Source organism: Leopardus geoffroyi (assembly GCF_018350155.1).
Source record: "Leopardus geoffroyi isolate Oge1 chromosome D3 unlocalized genomic scaffold, O.geoffroyi_Oge1_pat1.0 chrD3_random_Un_scaffold_54, whole genome shotgun sequence".
In the NCBI taxonomy this organism is placed as follows: Eukaryota; Metazoa; Chordata; class Mammalia; order Carnivora; family Felidae; genus Leopardus; species Leopardus geoffroyi.
The window spans coordinates 125,001-140,365 of record NW_025543563.1 but is presented as its reverse complement, the minus strand read 5'-3'; the positions used below and the strand labels follow the sequence as shown (position 1 = coordinate 140,365).

The window sequence follows — 15,365 nt, the reverse complement described above, 5'->3', positions numbered from 1 at the left end:
GCAAGGGCCTAAGGCGGCCTTTGTTCGTGGCAGCCGCCTCGGGGGACAGAACGTGTGCAGCCTGTGCGGGGTCAGGGGACGGACAAGGCGGGAAGGTCTCCGACAGCCTCTGCGAGGGCGGGCGGCACACTCCTCCTTACACGACAGCCGCGGCTGAGGCGGGCACCCGGAGAACCTCCCAGAAGCCACTACCGGCAGGGAGAAGGGCCCTTACCGCCTGCCGAGCGGTTAAGCCAGCACTGCCACGGGAGGCGCCCCCCCCCACACACCCCACCGCCACAGAGCGGCCACCACGACTCCCGGGAGCCTGCGGGCGTCCACACGGACAGGCCGGCCTTCCTCCCGAGGGGGGCCAAACGCTGTCCCCCAAGTGAGCAGAACCAGGGCGCCCCGAACCACCCGGCCTCTCACGGCTGGCACTGCGGCCTCTGCGGGAGTCCGAGCGGCGCCGGGTCCACCAGAACTCACCTGCCTCGAACGGGACGGTCTTGGGAGAAACAGGGGCCCCATGGCGACATCCTCGTAGGTGGAAGACTTCTAGCAAGGGAGAAGCCGGAGGCTCAGAAGAGCACCGCCCTCGCCCTCCACAGCGCATGCGGGCTCCTACCGCCTTCAAGAACCTGCCGGCCTCCCGCCCACCTCTCCGCCTGGCAAATGCGCTGTGGCGCCAGCACCAACGGAACCCACTGCGTCAGGGAGGAAAGACTACCGGGTGGGACGCTGCACCGGCAGAGAATCCTCAACACGCACCCGCCCAGACGCACTGGGTTACAACGTCAGAGGCGAACCCGATCTCAGCTGCGGACCTTGGGCGATGGACACACATCAGCACAGGTTTGGGGCTGTGACAAAGGCCTCGCCCTGGTGGGGGTTTCGGATACCTGCTCGGGGGAGAGGCTGGGCCTCAGCAAGGGCAGGTATGTGTGTGAAATCTCTGGAGCTTCCTGTCACATTTGCTGAAACTGCTCTAGAAAAGTAGCCAAGAAGCCAAAACCACCCCCAAAAATATGCATGGGCGGGCCTCCGTGCAATCATAACCCAAGTCTGTGCTCTTGCCAAGCCCCTCCCCCACCCCCCTCCTCGGCCACCGACGGGGGCTCGGGAGCCTGTAAGAGCCCCGATGCCGTTGATGGGCCACGTTTGGGCCAGCTTCGGGACACCCTGGGCTACGTTGCAGCCTCGCTGCTCCTGACTGTCCATGTTTCCCAAAGCGCGAGAGCCCCCCACCCCTTGTCGCTTTTGGAGGACACACTGTGTCCCAGCAAAGCAGCAGTGCTGACTGCCCACCCACAGGCACACTCTGATCCGTGTGAGGTGGCATCTCAGTTTGGTTTTGATTCGTAGTCCCCTGATGAGGAGTGACTTTGAGCATCTTTTCTTTTTTCTTGTATTCCATATAATTTATCGTCAAATTGGTTTCCATTCAACACCCAGTGCTCATCCCCACAGGTGCCCTCCTCAATGGCCATCACCCACTTTCCCCTCTCCCCCACCCCCCATCAACCCTCAGTTCGTTCTCCGTATTTAAGAGTCCCTTATGGTATGCCTCCTTCCCTCTCCGCAACTCGTTTCCCCCTTTCCCCTCCCCTCTGGTCTCCTGTGAAGTTTCTCAGGATCCACGTATGCATGAAAACATATGGTATCTGTCTTTCTCTGCCTGACTCATTTCACTTGGCAGAACACCCTGCACTTCCTTCCACGTTGCTACAAATGGCCAGATCTCATCTTTTCTCATTGCCAAGTAGTATTCCATTGTATATAGAAACCTCATCTTCCGTATCCATTTGTCCATCGACGGGCATTTAGGCTCTTTCCAGCATGTGGCTATTGTTGAAAACGCTGCTATAAACATTGGGGTACGAGTCCCCTGTGCATCAGCACTCCTGAATCCCCTGAATTCTAGCAGTGCTATTGCTGCGTCATAGGGTAGATCTATTTTTAACGTAGTGAGGAACCTCCACACTGTTTCCAGAGCGGCTGCACCAGTTTTTCTTCCCACCAACAATGCAAGAGGCTTCCTGTTTCTCCTATCCTCTTCAGCATCTGTTTTGTCCTGATTTGTTCATTTCTGCCACTCTGACCGATGTGAAGTGGAATCTCAGTGTGGTTTAGGTTTGTATTTCTCTGATGAGGAGTGACGCTGAGTATCTTGTCATATGTCTCTTGGTCATCTGGATGTCTTCTTTCGAAAAGTACCTATTCATGTCTTGTGCCCATTTCATCACCCGATTATTTGTTTTCAGGTGTGGCGTTTGGTGAGTTCTTTATAGGTGTTTGGATACTAGCCCTGTGTCTGATACGTCAATTGCAAATACCTTTTCCCATTTCATCTGTTGTCTTTTTGTTTTGTTGCTTGTTTCCTTTGCAGTGCAGAGGGTGTTTATCTTGATAGGGTCCCAATAGTTCATTTTCGCTTTTAATTCCCTCGCCTTTGGAGACGTGTCACGTAAGAAATTGCCACAGCTGAGGTCGGAGAGGTTCCGTCCTGCTTTCTCCTCTCGGGTTTTAAAGGTTTCGTGTCTCACATTCAGGTCCTTTCTCCACTTTGAGTCCATTTTTGTGTATGCTGTAAGAAAGTGATCTAGTTTCATTCTTCTGCATGTTGCTGTCCAGTTCTCCCAGCACCAGTGGTTAAAGAGTCTGGTTTTTCTCCATTGGATACTCTTTCGTGCTTTGTGGAAGATTAGTGGGCCGGGCCATACATTTGTGGGTCTGAATCTGGGTTCTCTGTTCTGTTCCATTATCCTATGTGTCTGTTTGTGTGCCCATACACACTGTCTTGATGATAACAGGTTTGTAGCAGAGGCTACATTCTGGGACTGTGATGCCTCCTGCTTTGGTTTTCTTGTTGAATATTACTTTGTATATTCGGGGTCTTTTGTGCTTCCATACACATGTTAACATTATTTGTTCTAGCTTTGAAAAGAATGGTGGCACAATTATGATGGGGATTGCATTGAAGGTGTTTGCCTTTCTCTTGACTGCAAATGGCACCATGTACCTACGGTCAGTTTCTGTGTGCAAAATGATACGTTTTATCTTGTTAGAGTAGGTTTTCCGGAGAGGAAATGCTCTAATAGCCTACTATCTGCGTATATTTCATGCACTCCTGGCCTGGGGGCTCCGGGGTGGGTTTGCACCAGGTGAGGCAGACCAGAGGGAAGGGCCTGGTGGCTGGCTGCGCTGGCCCTAGGGCTGGGGAGGAGGCCCTGAGAACCTGGTGGGGCGGGCCCGGAAGGCAGGAGCAGCCTGAAGCCCCAAGCTGGCTCCACCAACTTCCCAGTGAGCGGCCCAGCGTGGTGTGGTGCCGGGCTGCGAGGTGCCTTGTGGTGCGTTTCGGGATGGAAGAGGAGGCGGGCGTGGGGCCAAGCCAGGAGCAGCCTGCAAGAGTCCCGGGTTTGGAGAACGCCCGGGCTTGCGCCACAGCGCGTTGCCAGGGTCCTCTTGTGCGGCCTCTGCCATCCGCCCAGGGCCCGGGGCCCGCTCGGAGGGCGGCAGCAGGGTGGCAGGCTGGCAGGCAGGCAGGCAGGCAGGCGCCTCCGCTTCCAACCCGCACCGCACGGCACCACGCCGGCGGCTTACTGGGAAGAGGGTGGAAGCGAGCATGGGGCATCCGGCCGGCCGTGCCTTCCGCCCCCCCCCCCCCCCGCCGGGTTCTCAGCGCCTCCTCCCCAGCCTCAGGGCGAGCGCAACCAGCACCCCACGCTCCCCCCCCCCCCCCCCCGCCTTTCCCTCCCGCTCGCCCCACCTGGTGCAAAGCCACCCCGGAGGCCCCAGCGCCCCCAGAGAACATCACCAGCCCCAGCCCGCTGCCCTAGCTGGGCCTCGCGAAACGCCCGGGGCCCTGGGGAAGAGGTCTCCAGGGAGGGAAGAGGTCCGGGACCCAGGGAGCCCAGGGCCGCGGCGGAGTCGGAGACTGGGGACTCGCTGCCCCGCCCTCCCGCCGGCTCCAGGGTTCTTGTATCCACCCACCCAGCCCCCACCCTCCAGTCCCCAGGCGCCAGCCCCCGGTCGCGCCCTCACCGCACCCCCCCCCACCCCTCCGTGCGGGTGGGGTGCCGGTGTGGGTGGTGTGTCAGGAAAGGTGCACAGCTGGGGCGTGGCTTCCAGCCGGTGCGGTGGGATTTGGCCTGGTGCGGGGAGCGGGGAGCGGGGAGCGTGCTCCTTGTCAAGTGCCCTGGGGTTGCGGGCTGGGGGGGCGGGGCGGCGCGGGGCGGGGCGGGGCCAGGCCAGGCCAGGTCAGGCCTAGTGTTGCACTTAGCACCTGTCTGGCGGTTTAGAAGCTGAATCAGCTGGAGAAGAGGTGGTGAGGTGAGGTGGTCTGTTGACTCCAAGCATAGCCCGAGCAGGGGCTCCGCACTGGTCAGTTCTGGTCTCTGCGCTGGTCAGTGCGGGCCCCTTCCGGACCTGGCCCCCCGTGTTATTGACCGAATGAGGGAATGAAGGGCGGAAGGGAGTGTTCACTGTGTAGGGAGGGTTGTAGAATGGAGGCCATCGTGGCGAAGCATTGGATGATGGGTTCTATACATCGTACTTCATTCTTTAGTTTTAGTATCAAGTTTTAGTATCGCTTTTTACATGCTGTCGTCACATCCGCGTATGCCTGGCAGTTAGCAGTGACTGATGCTGAGGAGTGCCCGTGTAGGTCTAGGTGGAGAGTTTTAGTTTTAAAAGCCTTTGGGATTCTTTTGGTAAAAGAATGTAAGGGGCCAGAAAGCTAGAGTCCCTTTTGTTTTTCCCTTTCAAAACCTCAGAGGGGCGCCTGGGTGGCTCAGGCGGTTGAGCATCCGACTTCTGCTCAGGTCCTGATCTCCCGGTTTGTGGGTTCGAGCCCCGCGTCGGGCTCTGTGCTGACGGCTCAGAGCCTGGAGCCTGTTTCAGATTCTGGGTCTCCTTCTCTCTCTGCCCCTCCCCTGCTCACATTATGTCTGTCTGTCTGTCTCTCTCTCTCTCTCAAGAATAAATGCACATCCACTCTTATGTGGATCCTGAGAAACTTACTAGAAGACCATGGGGGAGGGGAAGGAAAAAAAAAAGGTTAGAGAGGGAGGGAGCCAAAACATAAGAGAGTCTTAAAAACAGAACAAACTGAGGGTTGATGGGGGTGGGAGGGAGGGGGGGTTGTGTGATGGGTATGGAGGAGGCCACCTGTTGGGATGAGCACTGGGTGTTGTATGGAAACCAATTTGACAATAAATTTCATATTAAAAAAAATTACACATTAAAAAAAATTAAACAGGCAAACCCTCAGAGGCCAAATTAAAAGGAAAAAAACCCCGTGAGGATAATGCTGTTCCCAGGGATGGAACTATTTAAAGTAATATTGACAGTTTATAATAATCACAATACACTTGTGAAAAAGACAAGGGGAGAAATACATAATTGTACGAATTTTGCCTTATTAACAGTATGCCTGGCTTCATCTTGGGATGTGCATACCAAGCTTAAAAGTGGAAACATTATTGGAAAAAAGGACTTTTTTTTCCCTTATGCAGAAAAGTATGATCTCCAGTTCCCTGGAGTTTTTATGGCATAGAAAGGAGATGTTAACACAGCCTGCTGTGAATAGAAGATGTGAAAGATAGTCAGGACCTCAGTGATTTCTGCATGAAAGCAGTCAGCAGAGTAGCTCGTTTATGTGCTGTCAGCACCCTAGCAGTGAGCGCCGAGACCTGGAGGAACTAGAGGTTTTCACTGAGGAGCCTCATAAGGAAGCTTGGAGGGTCTGTGCCCAGCCCCTGTGGCAGGCACGCTGACTCAGGAGGGACTCATCACAGGGTCAGTGCAGGGGGCACGCCAGGAAACTTAAATCCACAGGATACTGTAAATTAGCCTTTCACCCAAATTGTAAGGCAGATATTGAGAGAGCTTTATTTTCTTCGGTTGGAGTCCTGATGTTATTGTTAATTAATAATTTCCTGAGTACCTTATTATCTTGAATGCATTTCAGTTTAAAGTACAGGTAAATTGGTTCTTCTCACTCCCGTCTTTTATGTGTCCCTTTATAGAATTCTGCTTCAGATGAAATGTTTCCAGGTAGTGTTAGGCTTGGTTTTATCAGAATCATTTAAATAAACTGTAGTTTCTAATGTGATTGATAGGGTGTGATCACTGTGAGCTGTGGTCTCAACCTGCTGTTGACATTTAAACAGATAAAGCTGACTAGATATAGCCATTCAGGTGCTAAATATATTTTACATCTACTTCTAACAGCACAAGTGGAAGTATTAAGAGATCTGGCTTCATTGTCATTGAGCTGTGAAGTATTCAACCTTGTCTGCCCGCGCTTAGTACTGTTGACTTTTTTATTTCTGTTGGAAGATTAAAATTAAATGCTTCACTTTTTTTGTCAGCTTTTGGGAGTTAAATTGACATTTAAGACTGTAAAATTTTTTACTGAGTGCTTCAATGTCAACAAAGTATTCTTGGAGGATTATATTTTTCAAGGGCACTGCACAAAGGTTCATTGATCAGATGTGATTTATTGCAATTTTTTTATTTGAGCTCTTTTTGTATATTTATTGAAGTTCCCATATTTCGTATTCTAACTATATTAGAAGAGATACTTCACCAAATAGGTACTAAACATGCTACGAAAGATCTGGAAGCACATTGTTCTGATTCTAGGCTGTGATTTTTATGATTTTGATTTCTTTGTTTGAGGACTTAGCGGTTAGAAAATTGAAAACAATGGTGTATACCTGTTACACTGAAAGGAGTGTTGCTGTTGCTCACGTGGGTACCGATTATCTGTTGGTTAACTATGTTCCAGTTACAGTCTGTCTGATACCAACACCGGGTTTGTTGCCTCTGAAATTAGTTTGCTTTCTCATTTTTGAGTATAGGCTAACCTTATTTCTTTATGCAATTAAAAAAAATTGTTGGTACTATGCTTTTTAATGATGAAATATTTGTTCTTGAGATCAATAATAAAATGTCAGTACTTCCTGGTTTGCAGAATCATCACAGATTTTTGACTCTAAAATGATCATAAAAGCAGATAACTTATCCATTGTGTATTCTTACATTGTGTGCTACCAAAATAGTAATATAGTGAATCACTTGGGATAAATGTCCGAAAAAAATCTGAAATGCCATTCTTAATGTGAATAAATTGAAAGCTGCAGAAGTAGGAGGGAGATGGCCACTGAGAAATGTATTTGATGATAAACATACTTAAAAAAATATCAGCTACCGTGTATGCATTTGTGTTTTATAATGTTCCATTTTAAATGTTGAGCGACTCCAAAAGATATTTTTGCGAATCGGTAGAAAAATATTTAAAATTACTTAGCCCATCTGATACACTTAGCACTGCTCAGCGGCATCACGTTGGACTTTAAATCTTAAGAGTGTTATTATTGAAAGTTAGGAACACTCACTGAAACATTAAAGTCTTCTTGGTGGAATAATTATGGAATGCGGGTCTATTCCAGTTAGAAAGGAAAGCAAGTACTCCATTTTGGGGCCAGAAATTTCTAATCGGATGAAAAGTGTGATTTAAGATCTAGGCCTCTCCTTAAACTATCAGTACTGTGTTCTTCAAATTCAAATCATATTTTATGTTAAATTTACTTAGGATCAAAACCATTCAAGTGCAAGATATGCCACTTCGCAACGGCTCAGCTTGGCGATGCCAGAAACCATGTCAAAAGGCACCTTGGGATGAGGGAATACAAGTGTCATGTCTGTGGGTGAGTAACCTGAAACCATCTCTGCCTTGGTGAGCCAGGCAGCATGTGCGGGATAGCCATTGTTTCAGAATTCAGAAGTGATATGAGTAAGAGTGGCTAAAATTATGCTTGCGTACCCTCCTTTCCATTGTTATGGTAAATTCCTTAAATACAGTTATGACATTCTTCTCCCACTTCTAATCCTCTACTGCAGATGAGCAATTTTATGGGCTACAAGGTCAATTTGAACCCGTAATCTGTAAATTGACTAAATTATAGGATGTTCATTCACATTGCCAGAGAGAACCGTAAATTCCATTTAAAGACATAAAAAATATACATAATACAGCTTTAGGAACGTATATGTATTTTTTTTTTCTTTTGCCATACTGCTTTAATTTTTAATCACATTAATGGCTAGATATCCCGGACATATCCCATAAAGAGAAAGGCAGAAAAAGATTTAATTTCAGACAACTGGTCACTGATTGTGGCAGAGATGAAGCTTAAATAAACAGTGTATAATGTATGTTTTTGTGTAACTTTATTCCAAAACTTGTTTGCCATTTTTAGTTAATGACTCTTCCTCTAAAGAATCGTTGCCGGTGTTAAGCTGTCACTCAGATGTGTTGCGTTTAATAGGAAGCACTGAGATGCCTTAATGCACAACTGATTAATTTAGCAGAAATGTTTCAAAGGTTTTAAAATGCCATGACATCTATGGTATATCATAGGACATTCAGAGCTGGATTTTAATACCCTCTCTCTGATTAAAAATATATTTTAATGCTATTATGCTAGAGAAATTAACTAATATGTGTATCCTGTGAAAACACTTTCTGTGAAACCTGAGAAACGTGCAATTCTTACGGCCGATTCCCTAAATACTACAGGCTCAATTAAATTATGCACTGTGCACATGTTATATTAGGTTTCCCTTTTTAGTGGAAGATTTAGTGGGCAAATATCTTTTAAGTCAAAAACAGCCTCTGTCTTTTGTTGGGCAGTCATGTCATGCCAGGATGCCGTTGCATTTTTTGACCCTTAAGATAGTTTTACAAATAACTTTGCAAGCAGTTTTATTAACCACGGTCTGTGATTTATTCATTGGCCGAATTGATGGCTCAGTAACTTGCAGCTAAAGTAAATGAAGATGAACCTTTGCCCTCAAGCCCCCTGAAGATCAGTGGGGAATGAGTTTTGTTGCCACTGGCTTTAGCTGCAAGGGTTGAGTGCCAAATGGTTCATTTTAATTGCTCTAGGTCTTGGAATTTTAAGAGATACCTCATTTATTGTTTTTACCGTATGAGTTGTAGGAAAGAGGAAGGCCCTGACTCCAATGAGAATTTGCTATTAGATGGCACTAAGCAGTTTCTTCCTCAGATCTTCAAAATAATCGGGCAGTTTTTGCGTGCTCTGTTATTAGAAATCTAATTCCTCCATTTTTTTTTTTTAATTTTTATTAGGGTTACTAAGTCTTGGGAAAGAGAAGAAACTTTTTTGGAGACTAGTTTCTGACCTAAGTAGCATCCAAAGCAGTACAGGATTGGTTGGCTTTGATTGTCCTTTTTAAACCCACTTGGCTCATTGCTTGTTACCGCACACCACTGACATGTGACACTCGTCTATTTGCTCGATTCCCAGGATGAAGAGTTATAAATACATAGAGATACATTGAGTTGTGTGCTGATGCCACAGAGGTCTGAACGTATGCACGGGAGCGGCAATCTAGATTCCAAAACTGTGTCTTTGAGAATGATGGTAGTCATTGAACTTTATTTCGCTTTGAAATAATAGTTGTCTTAATTTTTTGTAAGTGAAATTTGATTTAAAAGTTATAGAACAATAACTTTTCTAGGGTACATCTTGTCACGGTGACGCTGAAAGTTCTGAAGAATTGTAGTAAACCCAAGAAGTGTTTGTCTGTGGAGTTGAAACGAGCAGTTTCGATGAGTTAGGTCTAACGAGTTAGAACCCTCTCAGGGGAAAGAAAAAGTATTGTAGGGCGTTCTGTATTTCCTGTATTTCAAATGGATAGGGCAGTAGGTAGGTTAAAAACTAAAGTGAGAATCATGATAAAAAGCAAGAATTAGCCGTCAGCTTAGTGGCAGTAGCATTGGTACATTAACACTGGTGACAATGTCAATTCATTATCATTGATGGCTAAATGATCCTAGAAATGCTCAGTGGACCTATTAGTTCCTGAACATAAGCAGCCCATGCTGCATGTCTTCATTAGCAATTTTAATTGCTATAAATTTTACCTTTTAAAAAAATCATGCTTTAAAAGGTGAAGCGATCTTTCAGGAACATTAACTCTATAATTTTGTCACAAACAGAAGGCCCTGCACTGTGTTTTCTTTTCTGCAGTACTTAGGATCTTCATCTCTGGCTTTTAGAGTTTTATGAATAACCTTTTCGTTACCTGAATTGCAAGAAAATAAACTGCTTTTCAAATAGTTCTGACTGACTAATGTATAAAAACAATGGAGCAGACATTTTAAAAATGAAATTAATACTCACAATGTTGTATTCTTTTGTCCTAGTAACTCTTGCTTTTCTTGAAAAAAAAACAACCCTCACATTTTATAGCGAAATTGATGGAAATAGTAAACTGCGCGTTTTGTTGAATTGAGCACATTAGATTCTTTGTAATTGGTTTTTCATGTCTGCCTTTCTAGAAGATTGTAGACGCTCATCAGATAGGTATCTCGTGTACTTTTACTAAGGCTTGGCTGAAGAGTTGTGCGTTAGCTACCCCCTTAACAAAGACTGCCTTTTAAAACTTTTATTCCAGTTGTTTGCGCCTACAGTGATTTTCTTTGACTCGTTAAGCTCGGTTTTAAGATAATTGTCTCCATTTCATCGGCAAATCTTAGCTAAGGTATATTACGGATGTAAGTCAGTTTGACAAAAGTAGCTGAATGTGTTAGACGTCTAATTCCTATCAGGTAGCTAGGGTTCAGAGTTCAGGATTTAAGTTTTGTTTACCCATGGTTTATATATGTGCCCCCGACATGGTAAAAATTTCGAAAATGTATTGCTTTGCGCTTCTTGTTTTAAGAACCTGTTGTTGATCACTTTATTTAGAAGTCTTTTATTTTACTTTCACTTTTAAGAGGAGGAGTTTTTGAACAATAAGTTTCTTAACGTTTTTCTGACATGTGAATGTGATCTCAAGTGGGGTTTTATAGAGTATAGGTTGTATTTTTATTCAGCACTTACTGGGTAGTTCACATGAGCATGTGCTGTGGAGCTGACAAGGGTTAGTGGGGAGAGAAGAAGTAATAGAGCATCTCTGCAGAAGTTAATCATGTTTGTTGGGAACGTGTGTTTAGAAATAAGTGAAACACATATTTCCCTAAATTAGTGATTCCTACCTTCGACTACTAAAAACACAACTTGAAATCTGGGTGGCTTATAGACCCCATGTTTCGTTAAATCTGTTTAAATTTACGTCTCTCTGTCTCTGTGTGTATCTACACATGTAATAGGGTTTGTGATCCTGTCCATAATAAATGGTATTTATGCGGTGGTGTTGTTTGTTAACATTCACTTCATTTGTTGATCTCATAGTGTCATGATATTGTTCATCTCATGTTTATTATCCCCATTGTACAGATGGTAAACTTGAGATTAAAAGTATTTTTGGCAATGGAGTCAAATTATATACTGGTAAGAGTAGACCACGGTTTCCTTACTTTTAACTGTCCCTTTATTTTTTTAATTTTTATTTAAAAATTTTTTCTGCTTTGTGCATTATCTGTTGGTTTGTTATTGACTTTAATTTGTACTTATTTTTTTCTCTCTAGGTTATTTTCCCCAGAATGTAATAACTGTAATTTACCTACCTCCTTCCAGCCCCTAGCCAATTTTGTTTTCTGCTTTTGCTCAGGTTTCTGTTCTTTTGAAAACTTGCTTGCATGGTAGTTTCCTTCAGCATTCTGGAATTCAGTCTGTTTTTGTGTCTCTTTCTCTGTTTCACTTTCTCACATTAAAGCATTGTTTTCAGTAACTTTATCATTCTTCCCCTTTGTTGTGTATGTGTTGGTAGTCTATTGCACTGGAGTGGTTACAAATTGAACATCGTATAATAGAATTAAGTGCCAGGACAGGTGAGAATATTCTTACCTTTCCATTAGGATGAGAGGGGTGAAGATTGATCAGCTTTGGTTACTGTGTTTGTTTTTTATGATCAGTTACTTAGGAAAAAAAAAAAAAAGAGTAGCAGACCAGTGTGATTTCCACCAACCTCATAAGTGCTCGCTGAGTGCTGCATGCCTTGATTCACAGAGACCCCAGTACGCGTAGTCTGGGGATTAGGTTATTTTCTGAAGGACTTCCCTGTGTCTGGTCTTGAATCTTGTGTGTCGAGTTAAGTAGTAGAGTAGAATTTACCTAATCAGGAGAGAATAAGGGCATTTTCTTAAGTCTGTTACATCCGGGTTCACGAAAAGATTCTAGACATTTTCTATTGTGTATTGATGTGCTTATGAGCTGTTTATTCTTATTTGGTTTAAGAAACCTTAAATAGAAAGTTACTAATGCAGTAAAACTCTTTGTGTGTGTGTGTGTGTGTGTGTGTGTGTGTGTGTGTGGCATTACCTAGTTTTTGTGCATTAGAAGGGATCTCTATGTAGATGATTATAATGTCACTTTCTGACCTTTGCAGCTTGAATAATTGTAAATCATTGCTTCATAATGTGTCAGAGAATGTCTGTACTAGGCAATTAAATGGCAGAATATAATAGACCAAATTATTGCCTGTCATGTTTTCAACAACACAGTTAGTATTTGAGTTACACTTAATCATTACGTGCATTAGCAACTTCATTGGAATCCAGCTTCAGGCTGAGCATGAAATACATTACATTATTTAAACCTCTAATGGTACAAGTCATTTATTTGTGTTGAAGTCTACAACATGCAGAGTTTCATAAAGCAAGGAACACTTGAGAGCTTAATTTATCCAAATCAAAGTCTAAATGCAGATAAACACAAGTGGCAAAAATTAGTAATTTTTATAGGCTGGAAATATTTAAAAATACATGGTTGTGGGTAATTGTAGGCAGCAGGAATAAATTAAAATCACTATTTTTAGTCTGTTCTGAGAACTAAAGCTGTGTATACCTAAATCATTAAAAGCACCATGGAATTGCATTTTTAGCTGAACAATTAATTATACCCATCATATCTACAGATGTATCCAGCCAGATAACATAAGCATTTGGTTTGACTGGTTGTTTTGGTTAAAAAGATATAGATAGAAAGAGTTTGTTTTATGGTCTGGCATGAATTATGCTGGTAACAATGTAAAATGCAGGTTCTCTCAGTTTTGTAAAAAATTTAAATTAAGATTCAAATACTCTTATTTTAAAGGGTATATTACGTACTTTATGTATATAATATATTGATGCTTTTTGTTTGATGATATATTTTTTGCCTTTCGTTTGAAATTGAAAAATGCCACGTAGTGATTACTGTCTCTCTTCCTGTCAGCGAGGAATATAAAATTAACATTGTTAGTTTATTCCTCTGGTGCTAGAGTCCTTGAAGTCCCGTTTAGTGAATGATCATTGTCTTCGATTTTTTTACGTCCAAATCACTTTGTAATTTGAATGTCTAAAAGACATCTTAGTTATAATATGAAAATAAAAAACACTCTTTCTCAGATACGGATTCTAGGGTATTTTACAGGGAACTCTTGTAAATCCAGGACAGATTTGGGAGTGAGATTGGGACAGTGGAGGAGATGGTGAGAGGCTTTGCCACCCCCACGCCTTACTCTCCATTTTGTAGTGGTGTTTTCTTGAATTTTCGTCATGGAAGAGGGGGTCATAGGTTTATTTCGAGGCAGTGTGTATCGTCAACCTGTAATGAAATAGAAACACGATACACGTTGTCATTTCTTGGTGTTGTAGTTGACAGCATTGGCCCAAGATCTTTTTCAGTGACAAATTCCTATGTCAGGGACTTTTTTATTTTTTTGCTTTATTTTTATTTGAAGATGGTTCCGTGGTGATTTTAAGATCCAGTTGTGGAATCTCAGGATTCTTTAGCTCTCCTGATCCATACGGTGGAATAGGGGGGGATAGCCAGTCTTCTGGTTTCCTTTGCCTGTCCTGTGATTTCTTTGCGGGGAGGGAAGTTAACCTGTTTTCTCCTTCCTTCTTCCTGCTCATGTGGTTCTGAAAGGCGTTTACTTTCTGAAAGGTTTTGCTCTTTGATTTGTCTGAGTCTGAGTAAGAGGAGGTGTTGGAAGTGTACATAGGAGGGAAGCATAACCAGGTCTTGATTCAGGCCCTGTAGGGCACACTCTTGAGAGTGTCCTCTCTGTGCAGACCCAGTGACCAGCTGGTGCAGGGGCCTTGCCAGGGCTTTGCCATCATGTGCGCCAAGCAGGAGAGACAGACGTGAAGAGGGACGCACGAGGGGTAAGAAAGAGCAAGGGACAGAGGTCTGCGGGGAGTGCTTGGCTCTGCTTAGAAACACCAGGAAAGGCTTCCTTGGGAGGTTATGTTTGAGTTGGGTCTTAAAGGATGAGGACGTGTTCGCCAGGCTAATTTGGACAGTTTCAGTAGATGGAGCAAAAGAACAAAAGTAGTGAAGTGTAGAATAGCATGACATCTTAAGAACCTTGCAGGAATTTCCTGGAGTATAAGTGGCTGATGGGGTGAAGTGGAGGGTTTTAAAAATACTAAATAAACAGTTACGGAACATCAATACATGCCACTGCTGTTGGTCTTTAGGGCTGAAGTGGCCAAAATAATAGCCGCTTCAAAGGGAAGGAGAAAGCTCAGGTAAAGACACGTCCAAGTCTCGCTGGACCAATTCGGAAGGTTGCGTTTCGTCGGGTAGCCAGCACTTGGGACGCAGGTGAGTGGGAGTTAGGTAACCGGGGCAGCCCATTCCAGGCAGGGTTTGGGGGTGTTCAGTACCTGTAAGGACGGTAGCCCCGCCAGAGTTGAGGTGGTGAAGCAGGGAGGACCTCCCTGGGGGGCTGGGCGAGGCGGGCCGGGCCGGGTCACAGAACTGTGGCATGTTGCCTAGTGAGTGCTGGCCTTTGCGCCACTCCTTTTTGACTTGTCTGCTGTCCTCCAGTTTTCTGGACTGTGAGGAGTCAGGGAGGGGACGAGGTGGAGAGCCTGCTAGGAATCAAGGGGCAAAGTTATTTTTATGAGAATTTCACTGTTTGTAATTTCAAGTAGGGATGCTATTGATTGTGGGTAATTGTGATGAAAACTGGTTGATCCCAGTTCCGTGTAAGCTGAGGCAGCATAGTTCCAAATAATAACTGCAGGGACGGGGGCCCCTGGGGGGCTCAGTCGGTTGAGCATCTGGCTTCGGCTCAGGTCATGGTCTCACAGTTCACGGATTCGAGCCCGGCGTCGGGCTCGGTGCTGACGGCTCAGAGCCTGGAGCTGCTTCAGATTCTGTGTCTCCGTCTCTCTCTGCCCCTCCCCTGCTCTCACTCTGTCTCTCTCTCAAAAATAAACATTAAAAAATTAAAAAAAAAAATTGCAGGGACGTAGAGTTGTGTGGCCACGCTGCAGATGTCCGTGTGCTGCTGGTGCCTTGGACGTTGGTGTTCCAGTTGTGTTTCCGTGTGCAGGTCATGTGCATGGGAAACCATCCGTGTAAAGATGCATACTAGTTAGTCATGTGCTCTCTTCCTCTACTTCTTAGTCCTTG

The 15,365-nt window shown here is 44.8% G+C and overlaps 1 long non-coding RNA gene across 1 annotated transcript in view; it reads left to right on the top strand.

Annotated features, from left to right (window-relative positions):
• Positions 1 to 7,578: 7,578 nt before the first annotated feature.
• Positions 7,579 to 15,365, top strand: part of LOC123595695 — an 11,472-nt gene continuing 3,685 nt past the window's right edge. Inside the window, exons 1-2 of the long non-coding RNA XR_006711308.1 lie at positions 7,579 to 7,694; positions 8,900 to 8,905. This is a non-coding gene — a long non-coding RNA (uncharacterized LOC123595695). The remainder of the gene's footprint in view (positions 7,695 to 8,899; positions 8,906 to 15,365) is intronic.